A 14,388-nucleotide genomic window follows, 5' to 3' on the forward strand; every position below is an offset into this window, starting at 1 on the left:
CTCATGCATAATAGTGTTCATTGATGATATCCTGGTGTACTCTAGGAGTAAGGAAGAGCATTAGAAACATTTGAGAATTGCTCTTGGGGTTTTGCCAGAGAAGAAGTTGTATGCTAAATTCTCCAAGTGTGAATTTTGGTTGTCTTCTGTGTCTTTCTTGGGGCATGCTATTTCAAAAGAGGCTATTATGGCGGATCCTCAGAAAATTCAGGCAGTCAGGGAATGGGATAGGCCCACATCACTGACCGAGATCCGTAGTTTTGTGGGTCTGGCTAGCTACTACCGTCTGTTTGTGAAGGAGTTTGCCTCTATTGCTTCTTATTTGACCCGTTTGACACAGAAAGAGGTACTGTTTCAGTGGTCTAATGATTGTGAGGAGAGCTTTCAAAAGCTCAAAACATTGTTGACTACAACACCGATTCTGGCATTGCCCATGGAGGGCAAGGACTTTGTTATTTATTGCGATGCTTCACGTTCTGGTCTGGGTTCTGTTTTGATGCAGGAAAAAAAGGTGATCGCTTATGCTTCTCGGCAGTTGAAGGTGAATGAAAAGAACTATCTTACTCATGATCTAAAGTTGGCAGTGGTTGTGTTTGCATTGAAAATCTTGAGGCGCTACTTGTATGGTGTCCATTGTGAGGTGTACGCGTGACCATCGCGATTTTGCAGCATGTGTTCACTCAGATGGATCTGTACTCTAGACAACAAAGATGGATGGAACTGCTGAAAGACTACAATATCACCATTTTGTATCACCCTAGTGAGGCAAATGTGGTAGCTAACGCATTGAGCAGGAAGTCGGCTAGTATGGGAAGTATGGCTCGTCTAATTTTTTCTGAGCGTCCGTTGGCTAGAGAGGTTCAGACTCTAGCTAACAGTTTTATGAGATTGGATATTTCTAACACAGGCAAGGTGTTGGCTTGTGTTGAGGCTCGGTCGTCATTTTTAGAGCAGATTAAGGCTAAGCAGTTTGAGGATGCTAAGTTGTGTAAAATACATGATAAAGTATTGCGTGGTGAGGCCAAAGAGGCCGTGATTGATGAGGAAGGCATGCTTCAAATCAAAGGGCGAGTGTGTGCGCCACGTGTTGGCGATTTGATTAAGACCAGTCTGACATAGGCTCATAGTTCGAGGTATTCTATCCATCCTGGTACCACTAAGATGTATCGTGATTTGGGGCAATATTACTGGTGGACTGGGATGAAGTGTGATATAGTAAAGTTCGTTGCTCAGTGCCTGAATTGCCAACAGGTGAAGTATGAACATCAGAAACCTGGGGGTACACTGCAGAGGATGCCCATTCCCGAGTGGAAGTGGGAAAGGATTGCCATGTATTTCGTGATGGGTCTTCCGAAGACGCTAGGGAAGTTTGACTCTATCTGGGTTATTTTTGACAGGTTGACTAAGTCTGCCCACTTTATTCCCGTGAAGATAACTTATGATGCGGAGAAATTGGCTAAGATCTACATTCGTGAGGTACTTAGACTTCATGGGGTTCCTATCTCCATTGTGTCCGACAGGGGTACCACTTTCACATCCAGGTTTTGGGAGTGCTTGCATAAGGAATTGGGTATGAAGTTAGATCTTAGCACAACCTTCCACCCTCTGATGGGCAGTCTGAGCAAACCATTTAGGTTCTTGAGGATATGCTTCATGCTTGTGTGATAGATTTCAGTGGGCATTGGGATCAGTTCTTGCCCTTAGCCGAATTTGCCTAGAATAATAGCTATCACTTTAGTATCGATATGGCCCCATTTGAGGCGTTGTATGGAAAGAGGTATAGGTCTCCTATTGGGTGATTTGATGAGTTCGAGGTGAGGCCGTGGGGTACTGATCTTCTTAGAGAGTCCCTAGAGAAGGTGAATGTCACGACCTAGCTAGGGGGCCATGACGGGTACCCGGAGCTGACTCCCGAGCACCACTCATCCTGCTAGTCATCATACCAAACCTTAACATACATGATCTCAAGGGAAACATATGCCCATATATATATATATATATCATGGCTATAAAAATGATATACAAATATACAATGATGGATTCATGAGACACTAGCCATACATACGTATCTACGAGCCTCTACTAGAGTACTAGACATAAGGACGGGACAGGACCCCGTCGTGCCCAAATACGTACACAAAAATAATATCTGAGAAAAGCACCTCCGGAATAATGGAGTGCTCCTGTAAATCTGCTGATAGCTCCTATGAATCTGGGTCACCTCCCTGTCTACCTGTGGGCATGAACACAGCGTCCAAAGAAAAGGACGTCAGTACGAACATTGTACTGAGTATGTAAGGCATAAGCAACAATAATATATCATTGAAATAAGGAGATATCAAGTAAGGAACAACCTGTAACTGACTGTCTCTTAAGACTGAATAATGCATGCTAACTTATTTCATAGACATCATCATATCATGTATGCATACATATAAGCTGCCCGACTACATAGGTACGGTGTGATCATCATTAACCCGCGTCTAGGCCTCCCGCGTCCGGGGTAAACATCTCATGCTACCTACTAGTAATGTCTGCCCATGCCATCTGGACATGGTGTAATATGTTGCCCGCCTTAGCGGTGTCTGCCGGCCATATAGGGGTGACGTAAGGTCGTGAACCCCCGATTCGATTATGGAGCTTCATAAGCATTCTGCCTCACCTTGAAGGAACTAGCATTATAAGATGAGTGTAACACAATGAGCAACATCAAGTAATCATAATTAGGATCTTTGAACTTAGGCTCATCATCATCATTATCGTACTCATAACGTATCTCTTATCGCTATCTCATAAGAAGCTCATCATCAACATAGGCTCATAATTTTCAGAATGTAAGAAGGTCATGGGGAATAAGGAAAGTCATGCCATAAGATTCATACCTTAGAAAAGAAGGGACTAGACTTACATACCTTTTCGTTTAGCTACCTTATCACTTGAACGTTCCTCTCCAATATTCACGTTTCTACCTTCAAGAGAGTTCTTACTAATATTAGATAATCGATAACATAAGTATACTTGAACTAAAGCTAGAGAAAATTAGGCAACATCTCCTTTGTTTCTGCTACTTTCTCCATATCATAAAAGAACTCCCAATCATCAATAATAACATTCATAATATCATAATCAATAACTTTTGTCAAGTTCGTCGTTATCCAACTCCTACAATTTCCTCTCAAGGTCATCCATAACCATGATCATAATACAACATTACATTCATCCTCATATAATGTTTCTCCCATGTTCTTAATATCATTCATAACATAATTATAATCACAACATATCAAGAATCACGATTCATATTAAGCTACTACTCAACAATGTCACCATTCTCATACTTGTAACCTATTTTCTATTTCCTTCCATAATCCAAGTCTTTCAACCCCTCAATAGTCTAAATAGCATGGAAGAATCATAAAACTCACCTTTGATTGTGTAGGAGCAAGTTTTGGATGATAATATTTCACTTGAAGAAAAACCCTAGCTTCAATCCAAAGAGTTTTCTTAACTCCAAGCAACCCTAGAAAAGTTCATACATTTGATTCCCTTGGTATAATGAAGTTGATCCTTAATTTTCTCTTAGATTCTTGTAGATGAAGTGTGGAGAGAGTTCTAGAGGGTTCTTGAGGTGTGGAGAGAAAATGAGAAGATGGGAAATGAAAATAATGAACTTGGGTCCCTTATTTAAAACTTAAAATTCTGTCCCGACACAATTATACGGACACACATATGGTCCGTACAATTTATACGGTCCGTATGTGTGACCGTATAATGGTTTCAGTGAAGACTCCAATTCTGGGCAGCTTATACGGTCTAATATACGGGCCGTATCTTTTATACGGTCTGTATAAAGGACCGTATGATTCTCAGTTCTTCGAAACTTGTCCTCGACGACTCGTTTGATCTCCAATCCTCATGGAACCTTCTTAACACTTGTTTAACACTTCATTAACAATATAAGGGGCGTCATTACTCTTTTTTAAGACATCATTAAGTTCACGTTAACTCGATACTTTGCAAACCCCTTTTCAAAACATGGCTTATGCTTAACATTCTTTAATGAACTTTCTTCTCGTGCTTCAAATGTCTTTGAAATCTCAATTAGGTTCGTTAAGTAGCCTTTCTTACTTTTAGGAACATCGTATACCTCTTACCCTGCATCATTCTAGCTATCATACGACGGCATGAATTTTTTTTGAGGCATAACATTCTACGCCCCTTTAAAAACATTCGTCCTCGAATGTTAAGTTCTCGGGGATTCTACGAAAATTTTGCTAGAGTTTCCCCTGTAATTTGGCACTACCATCCTACCACAACAACCCACAATAACAATGCCTCATAGGGCTACAACAAAATAGCAATAAATTTAGTCACATATGATCCAAAAACATAAAAAGAAAACATACATACCTCATAATATTGATGTCTCATCTTGGATCTCTTCCGGGGGTGGAAACAAGTGTGGGTACTTGGACTTCATATTTTCTTCCGCTTCCCATGTGATTTCTTCTCGGTTATTATTTCTCCATAAGACTTTGATTGAAGCTACTTCTTTATTTCTAAGTCTCCGTGCTTGCCTGTCTAGTATAGTAATAGGTACCTCTTCATAGGTCAACTTTTCTGTCACTTGAACATCATCTGCTGGCACGATCCTAGTAGGATCTCCGACACATTTTTGGAGCATTGTGTTACACCTCAAAAAATTTTCCGTTGATGCACAGTAAATAGGCTAATGAAGAGCACGAAGTATATGATGTCTCGATAAGTAAGAAGTAGCATTTGATGACCTTAAGTAAGATTTCAAAGATATTCGATGTTAGACGAGAAAGGTTGCCAAGGGAAGGCAAAGCTTACGATAAGTATCGGAAAGAATTTATGAGCAATGAGCTAATGGTGACTTAAATATATTATGAATAAGAGTTATAACATCCCTTGGATTGGTATTGAGGTGTTAAACAAGTGCCAAGAAGGTTCCATAAGGATTGGAGATCAAACGAGTCGACGAGAACCAGATCGGAACCACTGGGCATTATACGGCCGACATACCGCCGTATAAAAGATACGGACCGTATGTCCAGCCGTAGGTTCAGCCCGAGAATGGCATACCTCAATCGGACCGTATATACGGTCCGGACATACGGCCCGTGAAAATTAAACGGACCGTATGTTGGTCCGTATATTCTGGTCGGGACATATTCATGTATCTAATGAGGGATCCAAGTTTTATTTCATTTCATTTCATTTCCTCTTCACTCCCCTTCTCTCTAAAACATCTCTCCATATTTCTCCCACAAGTTTTCAAGAGAATTAGTGTTCAACTTCATCAAACCAAGTGAATCAAGTATAAGAAACCCATTAAAGTTCATCCAAAGCAAGAATCCAAGTGAAGGAAAAACTAGGGTTTTGCTCAAGTGAGGTATTTGCACCCAAGGTTCAATCCCACACCATATAAGGTAAGTTTTATGATGTTTCCATGTTGTTTAAGGTATTTGAAAGTTGAAACACTTGAATTGCAAAAGAGTATAAGAAATGGGTCATAAATGTGCAATAGTGCCACTTTTGAATAGATGTTTGGAATGAGTTATGATTCTTGATATATTATGAATATGATCATGTATAAATGGTATTGAGAGTATGGAATCGACATTGTATTTGAATGAACGTATTGTCGAGGTATGACTATGAATGTGGATGAGTTGAAGTGAATTGTGAAGTTAGAGTAATGTAGTTGACTAAAAGGATATTGTGATGATATTATGAACGTTATTATTGATGTTTGGGAGTCGATATGTAATATGATAAGAGCATGAGTATGAAGGGAGATATGAATACGAATACGAAAATAGATACGAAAGGTAAATGAGCAAGGATATGAATGTATGTACGCGAACACGCAATAGAAATGGAATGTCCCTTTGGAAAGCAAGTAAGTGCTATGATGATGATGCTATTATCTCCCATCTTATGTTATTTCATATGTTATCCATTATGTTTCCAATTTGATACTAATCAAGCTTTACATACTCAGTACATTCTTCGTACTGACGTCCTTTTGTTTGTGGACGCTGCGTCATGCCCGCAGGTGGACAGGGAGACAGACTTGATCCATAGCTGTATTATCTCAGAGACTACATAGCGAAGTTTCATTTCATTCGGAGCTGCAGCTTTTGGTATAGATTCTTTTGTGTATATATCCATGGGCACGGCGGGGTCCTGTCCCGCCCATATGTTATGATATGATGTACCCTTCTTAGAGGCTCGTAGACATTGTGTATATGGTTAGATATATTCGGCCTTGTCGGCCTATATTTTGGGATGTTATTTTCATCGCCTCGTCGGTGCATGTACATTTATTATGGGCATAGATGTATTGTTGCTCAATGAGTTTAACATGATGAATGAAAAGCATGATAAGTATATGGCTCACCTAGATGTGATGTATAAGCATGTTAAGGGGTGCCCGGGTAGGCTAGCACCGGGTGCTCGTCGCGGCCCTCCGGTTGAGTCGTGACAAAAGTGGTATCAGAGCGGTTTTGTCCTAGGGTGTGTCTACGAGCCGTGTCTATTAGAGTCTTGGTTATGGGTGTGTTGCGCGCCACACTTATAAATAAGAAGCTGCGGAAATTTTAGGAATGAATGACCTTCTTTCTTCATAAGAAATCGTGCGGTAGGGCTATGATGTAAGAACTTCTTGTCTCTTAATAACATGTTGTGTATTTCGAAATGCTCGTAAAGAAAAGGCTTCGAAGAAAGTTAAAAAGGCAAGACGGTGGCAGAAAAGCGGGGTGAAAGAGCACCGCCACCGGTAGTAGAAGAAAGTGAGTCCCAAAGTGCAGCTCAATCTCAGTCTTCCAGATCGGTGCCTATCTTAGAGGAGCGTGAGGAGCCTCCAGCCCCTCGCTCCAAAGACATCCAAACTCTTCCACCGGATGCTTCAAGACAAGATGTAAAAGAGGGCCATAAATTTGACTCAATTGGTTGCGGCCCGCACTCGCAGACCAAGTTCGGGGGCAAGGTGATAGGCTTGTTAGTGCAAGAGCCCGTGATTTTATTAGTTTGAACCCTCCAGAATTCTTTGGATCAAATTCGGATGAGGACCCTCAAAATTTTATTGATGGTATGTTGAGGACGCTTCGGTTGATACATGCTTCAGACACCGAGTCGGTAGAGCTAGCATCCTATAGATTGAGGGATGTTGCGGTCCATTGGTACACGGTTTGGATGGCTTCACGGGGAGCCAATGCACCTCCCCCTGTATGGCAAGAGTTTGTAGATGCATTTCTCCGACATTATTTGCCTCCGGATGTTCGGCGAGCTAGAGCCGATAAGTTCCTAAATTTGAGACAAGGGAGCATGAGTGCTCTAGAGTATAGTCTCCGCTTCAATTCCTTGGCTAGATATGCTTCGGCCATAGTAGCGGATATGGGTGATCGAGTACACAGGTTTGTGAAAGGCCTAGGGCCACATTTGATGGATAGATGTTTGACTGCGTCCCTTCAGGACAATATGGATATTGCACGCATCCAATCCCATGCTCAGAATTTAGAAGAAAGCTTACCACAACAAAGAAGCGAGCATGATAGAGGGCATAGCAAGAGGGCTAGATCTTCGAGTCCGATGAATGAGTATAGAGGTGGGCACAGACAGCAGTCTTCTAGACATTCGGGCTATTCTATGACCAGTGCGCCTCCACGGTATTCAGGCCAGAGATTTGATAGATCTACTCACCCCGGGCCGAGTCAGAGCTTTTCGGGATCCCAGTTTAGAGGTGATTCAAGTCAGGCGAGGCCACCCATACCCCGATGCTCCCAGTGTGGGAAGTTACATTGGGGTCAGTGCGGATTGGGCTCAGAGGGTTGCTATTCATGTGGTCGTCCAGGCCATATTATGCGAGATTGCCCCTCAGTTAGTGGCAGAGGTAGGACCCAGCCTTCAGGGTCAGTAGCCGGATCTTTAGCATCTATACGCCCTATGGGGCCAGGTTCACACGTGCCAGTCGGCCGTGGTAGAGGCAGGGGGAGAGCCCCCAGTTCTAGCGGTCCTCAGCACCGTATTTATGCTTTGGCTGGACGCCAAGATCTTGAGTCTTCTCCTGATGTTGTCACAGGTATATTATCGGTACTTTCTCATGATGTATATGCTTTGATAGATTCTGGATCCACATTGTCATATGTTACTACATATATTGCGGGTCGGTTTAGAATCAAACCAGAGTCAATTAAGCCGTTTGAGGTGTCTACACCCGTTGGTGAATCGGTAATAGCTAGCCGAGTATATAGAAATTGTGTAATTGTGATTTGTGATCGCCGTACTATGATCGACTTGTATGAGTTAAAAATGGTGGATTTTGATGTTATTATGGGCATGGATTGGTTGGCGTCTTGCTACGCCAATGTCGATTGTAAAATGAAAATGGTTCGCTTCCAATTTCCGGGAGAACCAGTTTTAGAATGGAAAGGGAATACGGCGTCACCAAAAGGTACGTTTATTTCCTATCTAAAGGCAAGGAAAATGATTACAAAAGGTTGCATTTATCATCTAGTGCTAGTTCAAGATGTAGAAGCTGAACCGCCGACTCTTCAGTCAGTTCCCGTAGTGAATGAATTTTTGGATGTGTTTTCGGAAGAGCTTCCCGACCTACCTCCCAAGCGGGAGATTGATTTCGCTATTGATGCATTGCCAGACACTAAGCCTATATCTATTCCTCCCTATAGAATGGCTCATGCAGAACTGAGAGAGTTGAAAGAGCAATTGAAAGACTTGCTCGAGAAAGGCTTTATTAGGCCTAGTTCATCCCCGTGGGGAGCACCCGTATTGTTTGTTCGAAAGAAAGATGGCTCCTTGAGAATGTGCATTGACTATCGGTAATTGAATAAGGTGACGATTAAGAATAAATATCCTCTTTCAAGGATCGATGACTTGTTTGATCAATTACAAGGTGCCAAATGATTTTCCAAGATAGATTTGAGATCCGGGTATCATCAAGTGAGAGTTAGGGAGAAAGATATCCCTAATACATCCTTCAGAATGAGATATGGCCATTTTGAGTTCTGGGTGATGTCATTTGGGCTAACTAATGCACCGGCAGTGTTTATGGATTTAATGAATGATATGTTCAAGCCCTTCCTAGATTTGTTCGTGATTGTGTTCATCGACGACATCTTGGTGTATTCTAAATGAGGCCGTAATACGTGGATCATTTCGACTGTCCTCAGAGTTCTTCAAACTCGAGAGTTGTTTGCAAAATTTTCTAAGTGCGAGTTCTGGTTGAACTCAGTGACATTTCTTGGGCACATCGTTTCAGTTGATGGAATTCGGGTAGATAGCCAAAAGATTGAGGCCGTAAAGACTTGGCCAAGGCCTACAACTCCTACGAAGGTACGTAGCTTTCTAGGCTTAGCAGGTTATTACAGAAGATTTGTTGGAGGGTTTTCTTCTACTTCTGCACCACTTACAAAGCTGACCTAGAAATCAGCAAAGTTTCAATGGACCGATGCTTGTGAACGTAGCTTCGAAGAGCTAAAAGATAAATTGACTTCTACACCAGTCCTGACACTTCCAGAGGGATTGGAAGGCTATGTTGTTTATTGCGATGCTTCAGGCGTTGGGCTAGGGCCGTGTATTGATGCAACATGGGAAGGTGATTGCGTATGTTCATGGCGATTACGGAAACATGAAAAGAATTATCCAACCCATGATCTTGAATTGGTCACAGTGATTCACATTAAAGATATGGAGACATTATTTATATGGTGTTCATGTAGATATTTATACGGATCACAAGAGCCTTCAAAAGATATCTTCAAGCAGAAAGAATTGAATTTGCGGCAACGGCGATGGTTGGAATTGCTAAAAGATTATGATGTTGACATTCTATATCACCCCGGAAAGGCAAATGTGGTAGCTGATGCTCTTAGCCACAGATCTATGGGAAATTTGTGTGATGTACGAACAGAGAAAAGAGAAATGACTCATGAGCTCCAGCAATTAGCTAGCCTAGGAGTTCGAGTAGTGGACTCAGGTAGCAGGGGGACTACCATTCAGAATTTAGCAGTCTTGTCGCTAGTAGTGGAAGTGAAAGAGCGACAATACGAAGATCCCATGCTAGTGCAATATAGAGATACACTCCCTCAGAAAGAGGAGTCATCATTTGAGATTACAGGAGATGGAGTTCTCCGATGTCGAGGTAGATTGTGTGTTCCTAATGTGGCAGGTCTACTCCACCAAATATTAAGAGAAGCTCATTGTTCTCGTTATTCTATCCATCCCGGAGCAACGAAAATGTATAATGATCTTAAATCCATGTATTGGTGGAATGGGATGAAGAAAGATATAGCAGAATTTGTAGCTCAATGTCCCAATTATCAGCAAGTGAAAATTGAGCATCAAATGCCGAGCGGATTGTTGCAAGCTATAGAAATCCTAACTTGGAAATGCGAAGTGATTAACATGGACTTCATTACAGGCTTACCCGGTTCTCGACGCAAGTATGATTCTATATGGGTGATTGTGGATAGACTCACTAAGTCAGCTCATTTCTTGCCAGTCAGAACGACGTATGTAGCAGAAGATTATGCAAAGCCCTATGTTAAAGAGATAGTACGATTTCATGGTGTTACAGTATCTATTATCTCCGATAGAGGTACTCAGTTTACAGCTAATTTCTGGAAGTCCTTCCAAGAGGGCTTAGGACCATGTGAGCCTTAGCACAACATTTCATCCACGTATCGACGGACAAGCCGACCGCACCATTCGCACTGGAGGATATGTTACGGGCATGCATGTTAGATTTTGGAGGTAATTGGGATGATCATTTGCCACTTATTGAATTTGCTTACAATAATACTTATCATTCTAGAATTCAAATGGCACCGTATGAAGCTTTATATGGCCGAAAGTGTAGATCCCCAATTAGGTGGTTTGAAATCGTAAAGGCTAAATTGATAGGGCCAGACTTGATCCAACAGGCCATAGAGAAAGTCAAGGTCATACGAGATCGATTGTTAGCAGCCCAAAGTCATCAAAAGTCCTATGCGGATAATCGTCGAAGGGACCTAGAGTTCCAAGTTAAAGATTGGGTATTCTTGAAAGTGTCGCCAATGAAGGGTGTTATGAGATTTCGCAAAAAGGGAAAACTTAGTCCCCGGTATATTGGGCCCTATGAAGTTGTGCGCAAAGTAGGAAATGTAGCTTACGAATTAGATCTACCTCCTGATTTGGAGTCAGTCCATCCAGTTTTTCATGTCTCGATGCTTCGTAAATGTATTGGAGATCCTACTAGGATCGTCCCAGTAAATGATATTCAGGTGACAGAAAAGTTAACCTATGATGAAATACCCATTGCCATATTAGATAGGCAAGTACGGAGGCTTAGAAACAAAGAAGTGGCCTCAGTTAAGATTTGGTGGAGAAATAATAATCAGGAAGAGATGACATGGGAAGCGGAAGAAATCATGAAATCCAAATATCCGCACCTATTTTAGCCCCCGAAAGAGGGCCAAGATGAGACGTCAAGATTATAAGGTATGTATGTTTTCCTTTTATGCATTTGGGTCGTGTGTGGCCAAATTATATTGCTATTATATTGTGGCCACAGTGAGGCATCGATATTATGGGTTGTAGTGACGGATGGTAGTGCCATATTATAGGGGAAACTCGGCGAAATTTTTGTAGAATTCCGAGTGCTTAACATTCGAGGACGAATGTTCTTAAGAGGGGAAGAATGTTACACCTCGAAAATTTTCCGTTGATGCACGATAAATAGGCTAATAAAGAGTACGAAGTATATATGATGTCTCGATAAGTAAGAAGTAGCATTTGATGACCTTAAGTAAGATTTCAAAGATATTCGATGTTAGACGAGAAAGGTTGCCAAGGGAAGGCAAAGCTTACGATAAGTATCGAAAATAATTTATGAGCAACGAGTTAATGGTGACTTAAAGATATTATGAATAAGAGTTATAACTTCCCTTGGATTGGTATTGAGGTAAAAAAGTGCCAAGAAGGTTCCATAAGGATTGGAGATCAAACGAATCGACGAGAACCAGATCGGAACCACTGGGCATTATACGGCCAGACATACTGGCCGTATAAAAGATACGGACCGTATGTCCAGCCGTAGGTTCAGCCCAGAATGGCATACCTCACTGGACCAGATATACGGTCCAAACATACGGCCCATTAAAATTATACGGACCGTATGTTGGTCCGTATATTCTGGTCGGGACAGATTTGTGTATTTAATGAGGGATCCAAGTTTTATTTCATTTCATTTCCTCTTCACTCCCCTTCTCTCTAAAACATCTCTCCATATTTCTCCCATAAGTTTTCAAGAGAATTAGTGTTCAACTTCATCAAACCAAGTGAATCAAGTATAAGAAACCCATTAAAGTTCATCCAAAGCAAGAATCCAAGTGAAGGAAAAACTAGGGTTTTGCTCAAGTGAGGTATTTGCACCCAAGGTTCAATCCCACACCATCTAAGGTAAGTTTTATGATGTTTCCATGTTGTTTAAGGTATTTGAAAGTCGAAACACTTGGATTGCAAAAGAGTATAAGAAATGGGTCATGAATGTGCAATAGTGCCAATTTTGATTAGATGTTTGGAATGAGTTATGATTCTTGATATATTATGAATATGATCATGTATAAATGGTATTGAGAGTATGGAATCGACATTGTATTTGAATGAACGTATTGTCGAGGTATGACTATGAATGTGGATGAGTTGAAGTGAATTGTGAAGTAAGAGTAATGTAGTTGACTAAAAGGCTATTGTGATGATATTATGAACGTTATTATTGATGTTTGGGAGTCGATATGTAATACGAGGGAAGTCGTATAAATAAAGGAGATGTTGTCCAATTTTTTCTAGAATTAATCATGAATGCTAAAGCTATCCATTATCTAATATGAGTATGCACTTCAATGAAGGTAGAACGTGAGCTTTGAAGAAGAACGCACAAGTAATAGAATAATTGCACGGAAAGGCATGTAAGGCTAACCCTTATTTCATAAGGCATGGTTCTTGGGCCAAATATTTATCCTTCTACGAGTTCATGATATTTCCCCAATGATCCTATTTCTAGAAGCTATTAAGCTTACGATGTCCAAATGATACGATTGTACTAAGTTCCTTATACGACGAGTAATACTCTAAGAATAGAAGGTAACGAATGACGATAGTAGAAAGGCTAAAGATAGATATGAGCTTATATGTATGTGTGCCCATGAGAGGCTACTGTGAACACCGAGCTTATACGGCCAGGTAGAATATAATGAATATGTATGTGTGCCATGAGAGGCTATTGTAAACACCGAGCTTATATGGCCGGGTAGAATACCATGAATATTATATATATATATATATATATATATATATATATATATATATATATATATATATATATATATATATGTATACCTATGTATAACGATGCGCGCACACCACCGCAACAGTTTGGTACCAACAACCCCCGAGCCTTAGTAGGGCTGTGTACGTGAAACACCGAACCTTCGTATTCGGGTATGCAATATAAATGCTATGTATATGAAATCTATATGAGTACGAATAAGCTAAGTATATGACATCTATATGAGTACGACTATGCTATGTATATGACATCAATTAGAGTGCGAATACATTAAGACCATGTAAGTGCTAAGTAATGGCTATGTATATGCAATGTATATGATAAGAGCATGAGTATGAAGGGAGATATGAATACGAATACGAAAATAGATACGAAAGGTAAATGAGCAAGGATATGAATGTATGTACGCGAACAAGCAATAGAAATGGAATATCCCTATGGAAAGCAAGTAAGTGCTATGATGATGATGTTATTATCTCCCATCTTATGTTATTTCATATGTTATCCATTATGTTTCCAATTTGATATTGATCATGCTTTACATACTCAGTACATTCTTCGTACTGACGTCCTTTTGTTTGTGGACGCTGTGTCATGCCCGCGGTGGACGGGAGACAGACTTGATCCATAGCCGTATTATCTCGGGGACTACATAGCGGAGCTCCATTTCATTCGTAGCCTGCAGCCTTTTGGTATAGATTCTTGTGTGTATATATCCATGGGCACGGTGGGGTCCTGTTCCGCCCATATGTTATGATATGATGTACCCTTCTTAGAGGCTCGTAGACATTGTGTATATGGTTAGATATATTCGGCCTTGTCGGCCTATATTTTGGGATGTTGTTTTGATCGCCTCGTCGGCGCATGTACATTTATTATGGGCATAGATGTGTTGTTGCTCAATGAGTTTAACATGATGAATGAAAAGCATGATAAGTATATGGCTCACCTAGGTGAGATGTATAAGCATGTTAAGGGGTGCCTGGGTGGGCTAGCACCGGGTGCTCGTCGCGGCC

At 41.0% G+C, this 14,388-nt stretch overlaps 1 pseudogene; it reads left to right on the forward strand.

Annotated features, from left to right (window-relative positions):
- LOC132032127 (probable glycosyltransferase At5g20260) overlaps window positions 1-14,388 on the forward strand; it is a 61,094-nt pseudogene that overhangs the window by 915 nt on the left and 45,791 nt on the right.

The sequence above is a fragment of the Lycium ferocissimum genome, chromosome 9 (assembly GCF_029784015.1).
Source record: "Lycium ferocissimum isolate CSIRO_LF1 chromosome 9, AGI_CSIRO_Lferr_CH_V1, whole genome shotgun sequence".
Taxonomy (NCBI): Eukaryota; Viridiplantae; Streptophyta; class Magnoliopsida; order Solanales; family Solanaceae; genus Lycium; species Lycium ferocissimum.